The sequence below is a fragment of the Atta colombica genome, unplaced genomic scaffold, assembly GCF_001594045.1.
Source record: "Atta colombica isolate Treedump-2 unplaced genomic scaffold, Acol1.0 scaffold126, whole genome shotgun sequence".
Lineage (NCBI taxonomy): Eukaryota > Metazoa > Arthropoda > Insecta > Hymenoptera > Formicidae > Atta > Atta colombica.
The window spans coordinates 3,014,861-3,030,364 of NW_017259213.1; the positions used below are offsets into that span (position 1 = coordinate 3,014,861).

Below are 15,504 nucleotides of genomic sequence, written 5' to 3' on the forward strand. Positions count from 1 at the left end.
ATGAATCAAAACAGACGTTATTACACGTCATCTTTTAATATTATTCTTTTACGTAATGTATCTTAAATGCCATAGTATGATTGGCCGCGTAATAGTCGATTATTAGATATCACTATAATACTCCAGATCGCAAAGAGCATGAGATCCCGAATCCAGTTTCAGGTATCAAATTTGATGGATGTCTTTTGACTGTGGCTATGATAATACGATTCCATTAGCCTAATGCGTCAGGTGTATCGTAGCTCCCGCAAATGTGCCTTTGGCCAAATTCATTTGCCATTTGACGAGCCATGCTGTGCGTCCTGTGCAACGCTGAGCGTGCGATGTACCGTAGGAGCTCATCGAACAAGGGCCCTTCGATCGTTGATCCGAGTTAGATCGTTACTGCGGAACATCAATGGGGCGTTAATTCATCGAATGTGCCCGCCGTGCATGCCCGTGACGTCGTTAACGTCGGCGTACCGTGACGATTTCACAAGGAAGAACAACGCGCCGTTACTGCTGCGGGAATTCATCCGTTAATCATCGTCAGGACTCAAAACTCGATTCTCTTGAATGGGATCTGTTGGAGACATTTCTCTATTCTGGCGCTTAATCCTGCCCGAAGACGTCGTTGTAAAACGTACAACATAACGTGCCTCTGCTTTTCGTTAAGCACAAATGAAAAGACGATATTTGCAGCAATAAATTAAATTTATTATTATCTTCGATGTCTCTCTTCGAAAAGTATACAATATTATAATTGAGAAACAGATGTGCTTTATTATGATTTCATAAAAAATATAATTGGGAATGTAACAGCCTTATTATACGATTATATTTACATTATACTTTTTTAATCGTTATTCATAATTTTTTATCGAATCAATGCGGAAGTTAGATGAAAATGTATCTCCTTATGTATGTATTATATCAAACTCAATGCAGAATTCTCTTCATATAATTGTAGCAACATTTATTGTCCGTTATATAAGCGGTAACATCGTTGTATTAACGACAGATATCATAGAGAGAGCAATTGGTTGAAATTGTTCGTGTTATTTTTTTTACTTTATCATGACAGCCACGTGTCGTTATGGTTGACAGTTTCATGATATTCGTGCGAATTGAATCGACGAGTTACCGTTCATGACATTTTAAAAGCTCGGTCGAGGATACGGCACGTTAAAGGTCTGTAAAATCGGACGCACGTCGGCACGCATCCACAAGCACGCTGATAATCCGGACGGGCGAAAACGTGACATTCCAAACTTCCGCATATATGCAGATATCCCAATTCCAAGTCTGGTAACGCATACATCGATACGCACTTTGTTTTCGTTCACGGTGCACGATTACGTAGGTATCTGTAATCCAATAGGCGACGGAAGATCTTATCGTCGTAAATCCGAGTTGCGCAGGTTCTACCATCGTTTCAGGCAGTATTGCTATTAAACTCGCAACGAGAAGCAGTTAAAAGGACGACCGGGGAAAATATAAAACGCGTATTCTATAGATACAGAATCTATACTTTGTACAATTTAAACTTTTAAATTAGTAATTTTACAATTAAAAATTTTTTAATTTATTATTAATTTTTTTTAAATACTGTAACTATTGACAAAATTGATGGAGTTTAAATTCTTTTAAAATAAATCTTTTAAAAGTAATATGCTAGAACATGTCAATCGATTAATTATTTTCAATTGAAATTAATTAAATTTAGAAAAATGATATGCGAAATATATATTTAAATGTCTGATGTTAAAATGAAAATCAATATAGAAGAAATATCAAGGAGGGAATATTGTAATATTTTAAAGTCCTTTATGACAATTGGATTTTTTTTGCATATTCTGGATTTGCATATTCTGTACTGAATATATCATCTTTTATATTTTTCTTTTTGTATTACACAAAAAACTTCTAATATTCAATCCTTATCTTATAAAAATGATAAACTAGGACAGGGTTAGACAAGATCTAGCTAACATATCGAATTAATAAATCATATTTTATATTTTATATTTTTTAGAATATTTTAAATTGTCTTTGACTGAGATTTCACTGGAATCAGTGAAAAGTATTAGATATTGAATTATATCAATTTGATATTCCTTGTATGCGAAAAGCTAATTTTACGACTGTGGGCTCGTCAAACGAATGAAATGTTCGGAAAATTGACGAAATCGTAAAATCGGTTCGTCGATCGTAAAAGTCGAAATCCAAGTAGTATTTTACTGAACTGCGCGATAAAAGAGAGAAAGAGAGAGAGAGAGAGAGAGAGAGAGAGAGAGAGAGAGAGAGAGAGAGAGAGAGAGAAAGAAAAGAAAAAGACTAGAACATCACCAATGATACCGATTGCCGAAAAGTCCAATGGATCTTCAAAAGATTTTAGAAAAATCTACAAGAAAAAAAGAGCAGAGGAAAATCGGCCACTTATGAGTTACGAAGCACATGAAAAGCATTTCGCCCCCGTCATTTACAGCCACTCAAAAATTTTCGAATTTCCAGTGAATTATTCTGCTGTTGTATGATGCGCTCGTTTCATGTGACGCGATCTGTAAAGCGTAAATGTTTGTTAATAGCTTTCACTTGCCACTTGCAGAGAAACGTATATGGTGAATATCAGTATGAATAATTCGATAATACACGCGCTTAATGTCGGAATAATACGGCGAATATCGGAAAGCAATCGATCATTCGTCACTACTACGCTAAATTTTTCAGGCATAAGTATTGATACTTTGGGCTGCGGATATCAGTTTATTTTTTATTCAGTTTATCAAGTTATGTCATGCAAATTGCGGTCATCTTTATAGCACGTAAGTGTAGATATTTTTCTTTTCTAAGATATATAAATTTATAGACTGCAAAATATATTGAAATGTTCAGCTCGATATATAACTATGTGATGCAAAACACATTTTTAGCAGAAAACATTTGCTGTCTACAAAACTATATAAAACTACTATGCCTTTATAAAAGAAAATACCAATAAACTCTCGATGTGGTAGATACTTCGTGTTTTTTTTTTTTACGCGGTTTCTTCGATTACGATTGAATCGATTTTTCTGCCGCAGAATCATAAAACTATCTTTACGAGTTTTTTCGATTCTATATATGAAAAGTTACACAAAAATATTCCTTAAATTAATGTTTCTAACGAAAGAGATTTCTCATCATTATCCTTTATACATACAAAGCATGTTTTGTTATTTTTCACTAATAAATAGCAAACTATTGCTTATAACTTCTTCTATGTCAGACTTCAAAACTGGTTTGCTTTATATGCTATTAATTCGCTTTAATAAATAACGTTTTAATAAATTAGTTAATTTTAATAATAATTTTAATAACTTAATAGTAACTTTTATGTCTAAACACTTGTCTTTTCAATGCTAAAAAAAATTTATATTCTAATTAGAAGATAATATTTTGAGTTACTTTTAAATACATTTACTGCTTGGAAAATTGATCTTAAATGGTATAAAACACAGAAAGAAAGCATATGTACTAATATAATTAGGTTAAAAAAATATGTGCGCTATCAGATTACAAAAACACTAAGAATAGAATAAAAAATGAAAAACAAATTATTGTTACATTTTTATTTACTTACATCCATGGCATATTATGTGATAAATATTATTATTTTTCTATTTAAAATTAAGAAAATTATTTAATTATTTAAAAAAATACAGATTATATAAATCTTTCTCGACTTATTGTTGGAAGATAAAAGTTCTATCATACATAATAATTTTACATAAATTAACTTGAAGCATATAAAATTGAAATCAAATTTTCATTCTCAAATGTTGTTTTATTAAAGAAACATGTCAATATTCATTCGATATACTGCTGAGCGATTGACTTGTCTTTGTAAATGTTTTTTTAAGCATAGTTGACAGCAAACTTCAGAGCGTTTACTAGCAATATGACTTCGTCATCTCAAAGAGGAAGTTTCATATCCGATGTGGTCGTGCTTCGATTCGACGTATTTCGCGAGATATAGTCTTTGCAAAGAGGGAAACTCAATGTTCACAAAGAAGGTCAGCATGTCGTTTATAGCGTAACTTCGATACAATCGATCGGCCACTAGATTTGATGATATTTATCTGTAGTTATTGCAAATAGAAGCAAACAGTTGATAGTCGTAACTCTGCGCAATATTTCAGAATTGCGATTGCAATTACAAAATGTAACACGGACGCGACTCCGTGATGTAGAGATTATACAAATTTAGTTTTATAATAGTCCATAAATATACAGCGCACGATTCTTTGTAAATAATTATCGTCATCACATTTGTCAATGCATATTTTGTGCAAATAAGTGACTTTTCCTTTATTTGGATCCTTTATGTCGATAAAAATTAATTTTTATCCTTTAATTCTTCAAGTCATTTAACATTCTATAAAGGTATAATAAGTACACTCATATTTTTCAACTAACATACGCTGAGAAATAGACGGGCTTTTAAAGAACGATTAACCTCCGAGACACTCTGCACATCACGTCTTTGATAGATCGATAATCACACGTTCACATTAGCGTGATGTCTCGTTGCGTTGAAAGCATTTAGCGATATCCCGAAGAACGCAAAAAAAGCGAAATGTACGGTGGCGGAGAGCCAAGTGGACGGGGGTAAAGGGAGTACTTTGCATTTAACTGTTCCGCGAGGTAGCTGAGTTTTGATCAGCGACAGGGATGAAGCCAGAGCGTAACGATGGCTGCGGCGTTCTCTAATCGTCCGCAAGCCGCTTAAATCTCCCTGTTACCTCCACCTACTTCGTGCACCCATTCCGGTTTCGGTACCGACCGCCCGACGTTCGTACACTCGTTTCTCCATCAGCCTCCAGCAACAGTCAGTAACTACTACTACTACTGCCGACGTGTACCGCTACTGGTATTATCCTCCTTCCCCGTATCTCCCTCGTAAGTTAACCGAGATTCCCGAGGCCACTCCGTCGACGATTCCGTCGTGATATAAGTGAGACTAGGCTACCACTGATGAGGCTTCTCAAGACACAAATCACGCTTCTTCTGAATCGATAGGTGAATTAAATAAGTATAAATGTAATTCTTCTGTGTCAGAGAATGCGCATAGAAGATGATCTCCAATTCTTATGCGATTATTATTATTATTAAAGTATATTTATTTATAACAAAAAGTAAAAATTTTCTTGTTCTTTTCGCTTTAATTAATTTCTCGATTTTTTTATGTATAAAAAACATTAAATTTTTTTAGCATATATGTATTTAAAATAGTATTGATAGAATTTTATATACTCATTTTAAATCCTCCAAAAATTTAATTTTTCTTAAGTAAAACTACTTTAATATTAATGTAGATATCTTTCGATTTTTTTTGTCTCTACGAAAAAAATTTTCACTTTAATAAAGAAAAATTGGAAATTTTCTTCAAATTCCAAAGTTTCACATTATTATGCATTTTCTTCAGAAAATTGTTATTAATTTGAGATGAAAATTGTATCTTTTATGACTTTGAAAATTTTTTCTAAATTAAAAGACTTGAAAAGATTTATCACTTATTTGTAAAATTTTTTTATAGTGAAGTAGAATTTCTCTTTAATTTGAAAAAGTATTATATGTAGAAATATAAGCTAGAAATTCAAGATTCTGTGTTTCAAAAAAATTCTCCTATTATTAGATATTAATACATTTTAATATCACTTTTAAATAAAAAGATAATACAAAATAGATGATACATTTTATAATTATATAACATTTTTCTTTCTATTTCTCTCATTTCTCATCTCTCGTAATTATTAGAACATAATATGAACTGTATAAATAAAGTTCGAATTAACAAACCTCTTATACCGTAAGTTGTACGGATTAATTAATTAAAATGTTACTTATTTCTGTCTGTCTGTTATATTCTTACTGCAACGAATCTCTCGAAGTATTTTCAAATTTCTTGCATTTAAATTTACTTGGTTCCATTAATTTACATCGCACAGCCATCAGAATTTTCGTTGCATCTTTGCGATCTTGCTTATATCTAATCCTAAACACAATGGCTGAAGAATCTCTAAATGATGTATGTATGCTTGAAATGAATCCGCCTCGAAATGGAATAAAACCCAAAATAATTTTTTCTCGGTCTGAGAGACAGGCTAAGAGTATCAATGAAAAAGAGGGTCACGGGTATTGCTACCGCGATCGCATTTATTTTAATTTCACGATTGTAACCCGGATATCAGGAATTCCGTTTTATCATCGCGACCTAAACGAAGCGAGTAAATTACTCACGGTTCATCGAGGAAGCACCGAGGGTTAAGCCGCTGGACGCGGAACTGCTTTACAAATCCTCCTCGTTACTTACCACAAGTTAGTTCACCCCGCCGTATGCATTATTCATTCCTCGTCTTCTTCTCTCGCGCCGTATATTTTATTTCGATCAAGTCCGATCGCGCTCGATGGCGTGCTTTCTAATCCGATAAAGTGTGCGACACATTTCATCCGCAACTTGTCGCCGAGAACCGGATACGCTTCGTTGGTTCGAAACGAGATAGAGGTTGTACTACTTCCAACTATCACGCATACAATCGCAAGTATTACGGAAAATTTTTCTTTAAAAATTAAATATTTTCTTGTCTTTGAATCAATCTTATTTATTCATGCATTATACATTATCGAATATTTTGTGGATATCAAATTAATTTTTTTTATTATAACAAAATTGCATAAAGTTTCTCGTTAAAATTTAATTTGCAAAACTCTTATCTACTTTTTTAGGTATTTACGAGATAAATACTTAATTGTATTTATTTTAATGACGCTAATTTCAGATTATTTATTTTATTGATAATTATTATCAACAATAAATTCTGAATTTAAATTTGATTTTAAATTAAAATGGATTGGAAATAAATTTCCTAAATTATTAATGTTTAGTAACGATACACAAAAATAAAAATTTCTGATTAAAATATTTGGATGTATTATCTCTATTTCTACAATCCTTTTTAGAGAATGAAATGATTTTTCTTTCGAGATAACTCTTATTATAATAGTATATATCAATTATTCCGCGTCATCGTACATATCGCATGTGCAGGTTCTTTATTTTCTGATGTATTTACTCTACTTCTGTCTAAGAAAATAATCTCATAATTTTCTAAAAGTGGCTCATATCAGAATAAATATTATACAAGTCATTTTCACTTTTTTCCAGAAAATAAGCATTTTTATATTTTATATCTTTTATTTGCTTCACAAAAATGCGTGAACTGTACTTACCGTAATGCATTTGTATATTGCGAATACTTAATGGATTATGTTTCAGCTACATTTTATAAATTGAAGATTTCTACGCGATTGCACTTATTTTAAAGCTTAACACTAAAGATCTATCAATCTTTATTTTTATTGAATAATAGAAATTTCGCTAAAATTGTCAGCACAGTTTCGAGACTTTCGAGCAAGCCACTCGAAGTTATATTCTCTTAAAATTCATTGAAGTTTTCCAAAACTTTGGCGAAAGTTTCCGTTCTAGGCGTTTCTGTATCTGTTGTAGTGGGAAACAGAATACGTAACATTTATGTAAATGCAGGACCGCGCTTGTTTCTGTCCTTCTTTTGCAGTAAAAAAATTCCATTAATTGTGTTGACACCGTATGAATTTACACTTACCTATAACGCTGATTTACAACAAAGGAAATAAAATTTTATTTAACGACGTACGATGTTAACAAATTGTGTTAAAAAAATTGTATGGGAACATAAATTTGAGAAATTTATTTAAATTCTTTTCTTTTTATTTCGATTATTACATATCTATGAATTCACAATTCTCTAGTTACAATGTTATACAAGCATCCTGTTTTTGACAAAATATAGCATTCTCCGCTTTCTGTGGATGGTAATGAATTAATAGTCGAGTTATTAAGTTATGAATTAGCTTGAACCGCATAGAGCTTCTAATGCGATTCTGACCATGAATTATATAGAATTGTATTAGCCGGATATTTAAACTGCTTTGCATAAATTCATTACCCCATGTAACCTCGTTGGATTCAATTTACGCCCACACTGCAACACAAAGGAAATGTCTCGCAGCGATGTCAAAGTTTACCCAATTTGAAACTAGTGTTGATGATAAAGTAACATACACACACGTGCGTGCGCACAAATACGTAAAATGATGGGGGGAGAGAATTGATCACGTATTATGATTCAAGTACTCAAGTTCTGCTAGAGCGATTAAATTTCATTTGAATAGCTATCTTAAAATATTGAAATTTAATTAATTAAAACATTAATCTTGTGTGTAAATTAGTTGTATGATTATTAGTTTTGCAAGTATTTAAAGCTCTATTATTCAGTAACTAAAATGCTCAAATATATATAAAATAATAATAATTTTACTAATATAAAATTCTTTTCTGATTTTGATAAAATTTTTCAGAATCATTTATCCACTGTCTTTATATTTTCACGCTTGTATATATATATATATATATATTAAATAAATCTTAAAAAGGAATTATTTTGTAACGAAACTATTACAAATTATCGCAACATTACGGAAAATGAAGAAAAGGATAAATTATTCTGCAAAAGTTTTAATGATTTATCGTGATACTATGAGTGAATTCAACTAACGCTACGCATTGCGAAGAGAATTTTAGTGGAACTTTTGAAGTAGCTTGATAATACTACTTGGAGCAAAAATGTTCTTGCGAATTATACGAATCGATATGAGTAAAGATAGTGGTGGATTGACACGAAGTGCATTGAGATGTTCGTTGCTCGGAGCGTCGAAAGTGAACAGGTAGATGAGAATTGTCGAACGTTCTCCAGAGACGAATTATCCGAGAGTGACAGTGGGGTGATGAGGAGACTTTGGGGTACGTAATTACGGTGGATTACCGTTGGTGTTCACCCAGGGGGGGCACCTGGCCCGGGGGGCGTGCCACCCTACAGGGTTATCATCGGGAGGTACGTGCCCGAAAAACGCTCGACGACGCACGATATATCTACATATCCTATACGCTTCTGGCGGAATTGCATCTCTTCGAACAGGTAAAGATTTGTACAGTATAGAAATGTTCTTCAGCGCATCATTATTATATGATATAAAGTTTAAAATATCGCTAATAATATAAATATTCAAATATCGCTATAAATGTGGACGTAGAAGTATGATTGGTCAGAAAAGTAAAAAGTTTCCTCGCGCGTACATTGCATTTAGTTTGAAATAATTTTATGCCAGCGAGAAAGATATAAAGTACATTATTTTATATATACATACTTTGTATTGAACAAGGATTACAGCAGCAACATATTTATTTTTCGTATAAAATTGCTTCAAAAGAGATGAGATGTGCAGATAAATATCTTTTTACATTAGAGATGCTTTATACAATAGATCTTTTATTAATGATACTAGAACAATTGCAGTCAATCATATGAAGTTCTTCTTTTTATGCAGAGACAACGGATATAGAAAATTGCTTTAGATTAATAGCGCGATAATTACGTGGTAAAAAGAGAGAAACTGTGAGTTTATTAAATCTATATTATAATATCTTCTAAATATGTAAAAATAAATTTAAATGCTTTGATTTTGAAACCGAATAATTCAAATTTTAATTTAATAAATAATAAATTCTCGATCTCTTTTTAGCTTTTGTATTCAATAGCTGTGATTTGAATTAACTCGTTAACGTTGAGGTCCAAAACTGGTCTTTACAGAGATAAATACTAGAAGCAAATAAAAGATTCTATACGATTCTCTTTTACCTTCTCTATTCTACGTAAAGGATAAAAGACCGGTTCTCATTACCGGACTTTTGTACGCTTAATACGAATAAATCGTCGCTCTTTTCTTTGTTAAACGAACGACACGGCCATTCGTAAAGCGTTGCTCGCGAAATCTCGACGTTTTGAGACTAATTGGCAATTCCTCATTAGAAGTCCCTGTTGGCGGTGCGCACGCGTCACTGGCACCTTCCGCATAAGTACGCAGACATTGATTAAGGCCCCCGCCACGCGATTCCCTATTAAATACGTCACACGGAATTCTGAGCGGCGCGGCAGCCGAAACCTCTTGAATTATGCTCGTCCTGCCGATTCCTGGATGGTATGTACCCTTCGTCGGGACGTCTCTCACACTCCTATTCGTGACCGGAGCTTTCCCTATTCACAGGGTCGATACGATCCGCTAACTACTTGAGCAGATAAGAATCACGAGTTAGTTCGGAGTTCGCTGACGAATTCTCAGATTTAGCCATTACTCGATCGATGAGACGTCAGAGAGATTTAGATCGTAAATTAAATATTTCAATCAACAATCTAAATCTATTCTTGGAGAGGTTTCCGAATGCAATTCATAGCAATCGATATAAATTCGCCGTTTATTAGAGAGAAATAGAATCATTCATATATTTTACGGATCTATTATATCGAGCACGAATAGAGGAGAATCACTAAAAAAAATTTATTTACTTTGAGGGAAGATTCTAAAATTCTCAATATATAACTGTATTGACAGATCAGAAATATTAAAGTAATATTATTCTCAGAATCATCCATGCTTAATCTGCGTTCCGTTGATTTTTGCACTGTAGAGAAAACTAATGAACCTATCATGCTTCTCGCAATCGATATTTAAATCGAGTTCGAATCGGTCATTTTCTACTAATTACGAAACGGATATTTCCATCACGCGACAACAGAAAAACTGCATTGTGTTTTACAAATTGATTTTGCTCGCATTACAATTATCGTCCTCGTTTATGAGCATACAAAGCTATCGGCAAATATTACTTATAAGAATTACTTGCAAACGTTATTAATGCAAGTCACGATTTTATCACTGGAATAATTACAAATTAGTATTAATATGATTTTATGTGAAGTACCAGATATGTAGTACGTATCAGATGTTGTATGTAATAATGTGACACACTAATAACGGCTATAATACATTAATTGCAATATGTTAATCAGTGGATAATACCTCAGTTTGGTGTAATGGGTTAATGAATATAATATCGAGCACTCGCGTGGAAACAATAATGTGACTTTTCATGAAATGTTTGCGGGCTTCCATTTGAGTTTGATCTTTTTACGTAAAAAGCTGAAGATTATAATTTCACAACGTTTTAGTACGTAAGCGAAATTAATAATAAAATTTTATACTATTGAAAATGATATGCGTTTATTTCTGTGTTATTTAATGTGGAGATATTTTATTCATGAATATCGGATTATTGAAACTTTGTTATATTTTTCACGATCCTTCTATGTTTCATTAATTGTAACAATAAATCGCTGCTATCCATTTTTAACAGAACATAGCGCCATATTACGTCCATTCCTGTGAATATGAAGAGAATTGGATTAAGATTAACAGTTTAGTTTCATGGTTCCAATTAAATTCAGATATTCTATGACAGCTTCTGAAATCTTGATTTAATCGCCTCATTTAGTGAGTAGGAATATTAAGCGTAAAGTACTTTATTAGGATCGAATTAGACATTTTCGAGTGGCATTTAACGGAAAAATAACGATAGCGATTTTTTACAACGAATTTTATTATTAATTTCGCTTTTGTAACCATTTAAATGAAATTTAATTAACATCTCAAGAAATACCAGATAATATATTAAATAAAACAGATATTTTTTATTGAATTTTACTCAGCACATAACTGAGTTAATAGCAGAAATGTTTCATTTGCTAATTAAAAGATAAGCTATATATTATACCGCTTGTTAGAAAGATTATACTATCACGGAATAATTAGGATTCCTCGTATTACTTCCTTCAAAAGTGGATGTCACTGTCCACTGTTTTTTTTAAAGCGAATATCAATCTATCGTGAAATTAAAATAATTGCCGATCGACATTAAATGAATGACGTGTAAAGGTCGAACGGGGACGAGTGAATTAATTAAATTGTCGATAAAGCGAAAAGCGAAATCGTGCTATCGTCGCATCGATTGCGTGTCGTTAGTCCTTGGTTGATTTCATTATCGGACGTATATATATCGTATTGTAAATCGCGAAATGACAAAATGCGCAATGCGTGAGTGAATCAGCTAGAATCGCTCGTGGAAATCAGTTCAACGAAGTGATATTGTCTTTTTTGTTGATAATGCAGATGTACGAAACATTTCACGATTATAATTTTAATTACTTAAATTAGTTTTTTGTTCTCTAATATCTGATTTAAAGACTTTTTTATTATAAAATATGTAACATATTTGAATACACAAATAATTTTTCTTTCATGTCTTCTGTAAGCTCTATATAATCACATCTCAAGAAAACTTTATTATTTTCCATTAATTTTATATTCATATATTTTATATCATTACTGACTTAATTATTTATCTGCGCACTTTTAAAAATTAAAAAAATAAATAATTTTCATCTGTCTTATACATAAAGAAACATGTTCTTTTTTTAATTGCAGAATTTTCATTAAATTCAGAAGAACTAGATTGCTTTTTTGTAAAATTTTTTTGTAAAATTTTATGAAATTCTTTTTATTTAACGATGCAACTTTGGGAGATTCTGTGACCGAATTTTTAATAAGAAAAAGAAATTTAAGGGCAAGTTTCTCAGAATATTCTTGAAAATCCAAACCTTTTAGCACACTTTGTATGTGCTGTGTATATCGACTACCATACACGTCGACGTCGCCAGTAAGGCGCATTTGCGTAATTGCACGGTGAACCGCGATAAGAACTTCGGAGCAGCGTCGGATAATGCAAAAACGTTTTGTACTTTGCACTTTTTTCCGAGCCATCTCCCTGGTGCATCCCTGAACATTTTAATACTTAGCCCTGCATGGCGTCCCTGGAAGAGCTCCATTAGCGCGAAAAATCTAATCGACATCGTGGATACGTTCTTGAGAGATCGCAACGATATCGATACAATTTTGCGAATTTTGTTAATTGACAAGTGCAACGGAACGAATTTTATCGACTAAGAAGATATTATTCGATCGAATTTTTTGCTTAATAAAATTACATCGCCGTTTATGAAGTTTTTCACAATTAGTTTTATTTTTCTTGTCAAAATTTTTATAACGTCTAACCTTCTACAGGCGAATGTTGCATTTTTGCAACATTCACTTTAAAATCAAATTCAGGATGAATTCGAAATATAAATTCAGGATCTATACAAATTCAGGATCTATACATTTAACAATTGAAGATGGAATTGCATGTAACATTGAACACTGAAATATATTATTTTTAACCATTTATATATTGATGAATTTTTCATTTATAAGATATTTTTGAATAAAAATAAGTAAAAAAAATTTTTAACGATAAGACGATGTCGTAGACATACTCTAGAATCTAGAGAGTTAATTAGATAAATATTAAAGTAGCAAAATTTAGAATAATAATTATAACAAAAAAACCATGTACAATAAATTTTAATTTGCATTTCTCATTTACGATTTTTCTTTTTTTTGAACAATATATAGAAATAAAATGAATTATTACCGCAATAACTTAATTTTAAACATACATATGTATGTATTACATAGAAATATTTAGATTGATGTGAGTTAATTTATATTTCCGCCGATATACTAATTTTTTCTTATATCCATGTTGAATAACGCGACTGTGCTACACAATACGATTGGAATACATGAAAAATGTTATCCGGCATCGTAATATTTATTGTTGGTTGTCATGTTGGCTGTAGATGTTTGTTTCGAGCTAGTAATTCGTAATCTATGAATTTCAAGGACCGAAGTGTAGAGCAACTCCATGCTCGCCCGTCGAGTTTTAAACGAAATTAGCTTCCGCGCAAGCTGCCACCAAGAGCGCCAATTAAACGTTACCAATTCGAGCGCTCGACGGACGTACGATCCGTCTGTCGCTGGGTAGGAGCCAGTTTGATCGATGTGCCCAATTTTCCGGAGCGAGTTCTCCAGCGCAAGCAGTACCGTCGTCGATATATTTACTTCTTTTTTTTCCGAGAGAAAGCTAGTGCCACATCTATCCCTTCTTTTTTTTCATTACGCGTGTCTCAGGGATGCACACCGGGTGTCACCGGCGTCAATTCGCGCGGAAACTGCAGCTGAAAAATATGCTCTGACCCGTCGATCATCGACCCAGATGGGAATCGAGTCCTGGGCCAGAGTCGTTCTCGAGATTGCAGCCTTCAATTCGTACGTGTCAAAAATTGAAGAGGGTTGGAAACGGGGAGAGAAAAGGTGGGAGGAATTGGAGGATTTGAAAAGAGAATGCGATCGTTGTTGACAGGCAGACTGTTTTAGATTAAGACAACGCCGCGACAAACGGAAACGAGAGATATTTCATGGACTTTATAGTGTCGTTGCTATTGCATGTTATTTCTCTGGAGAACGTTTTTCTTTTGTATGATTTTTTATTTTCCAATATTTTCTGACACCGAATTAAGCGGACGTCAGTGTGGCACATATTTTTGATATATTTTACTCTTCTCTTTTACTATATTAATATAACATACATAATCTCTATGACAAAATTGAAAATTCTTTCATAAAATCATATTATTTTAATTTACATTATTTAAAATATAAAATGTATACTTGTAATAGAGAATAATATTTATACGAATCTGAATAAAATAATATGCAAATGCTAGCATACAAAATTAAAACAAACTATTAACATCATCAATTAAACATTAATTATATAATAATTTTATAATAATAATAACTTTATTATGAACATAAATTGATTGCTCCTCATTAGTAATTAATTGCGCTAATTGAAATTGCTTTTAGAAATTACAAATTATCAATTACAAAAATACTTATTATTTATTATTTCAATTTTGTAATTTTAGATCAATTAATATTTTATAAATATCATTTTAACATTGCGAAGAGAATTCTATGATTCTTCTAAAATTTGGGTTAATGAAACTTTTCATCTAATTTTATATTGATGAGAAATATGGAATAAAGTAAGACCAGATTTGCACGTAACTGCGAATATATAGCTGCTTTAAAAGGAACAAAACAAATCCTATTGTTCTTGCCGTGACCCCAGCGAATATTTCTTAATTCACTCGCATCGGCGCCGATTTATTTTCATTGGCGCATGCATTGCATGTCGGCGTCGACGTACTCGTATACCACCGTTGTACAGGAAGCCTCGTATATAAATCATTTCTATCCACGCGCAGACTGCAATTCACGTCATCGCGATGACGAAACACCACGAATTCTCTCTCTGCCGCACGAATACTCCCTATTTCCATAAAAAGGCTCGGATTCCCTAAAAAATATCGAAAAAGTTCTATATTTTTTAGATTTAATTTTTTTGCTTTTCCAGAAATTCGCTCAAATTATTATTACCAAATTAGTATATTTTATGAAAAATTTTTGAAAGGAGTGACGTGCTAATGAAATTCTTTATTATTATAATCAAGCATATTAATTTATATCAATAAAAAAATTGTCGTTTTAAGTCTTTCTTGTTATAAAATAGAATAAAAAGAAAGAAATAAAATATAATATAATATAAAG

At 32.2% G+C, this 15,504-nt stretch overlaps 1 protein-coding gene across 10 annotated transcripts in view; it reads left to right on the forward strand.

Annotated features, from left to right (window-relative positions):
• LOC108695203 (dystrophin, isoforms A/C/F/G/H) overlaps positions 1-15,504 on the forward strand; it is a 469,808-nt gene that overhangs the window by 348,535 nt on the left and 105,769 nt on the right. The gene's annotated exons all lie outside the window — the stretch shown is intronic.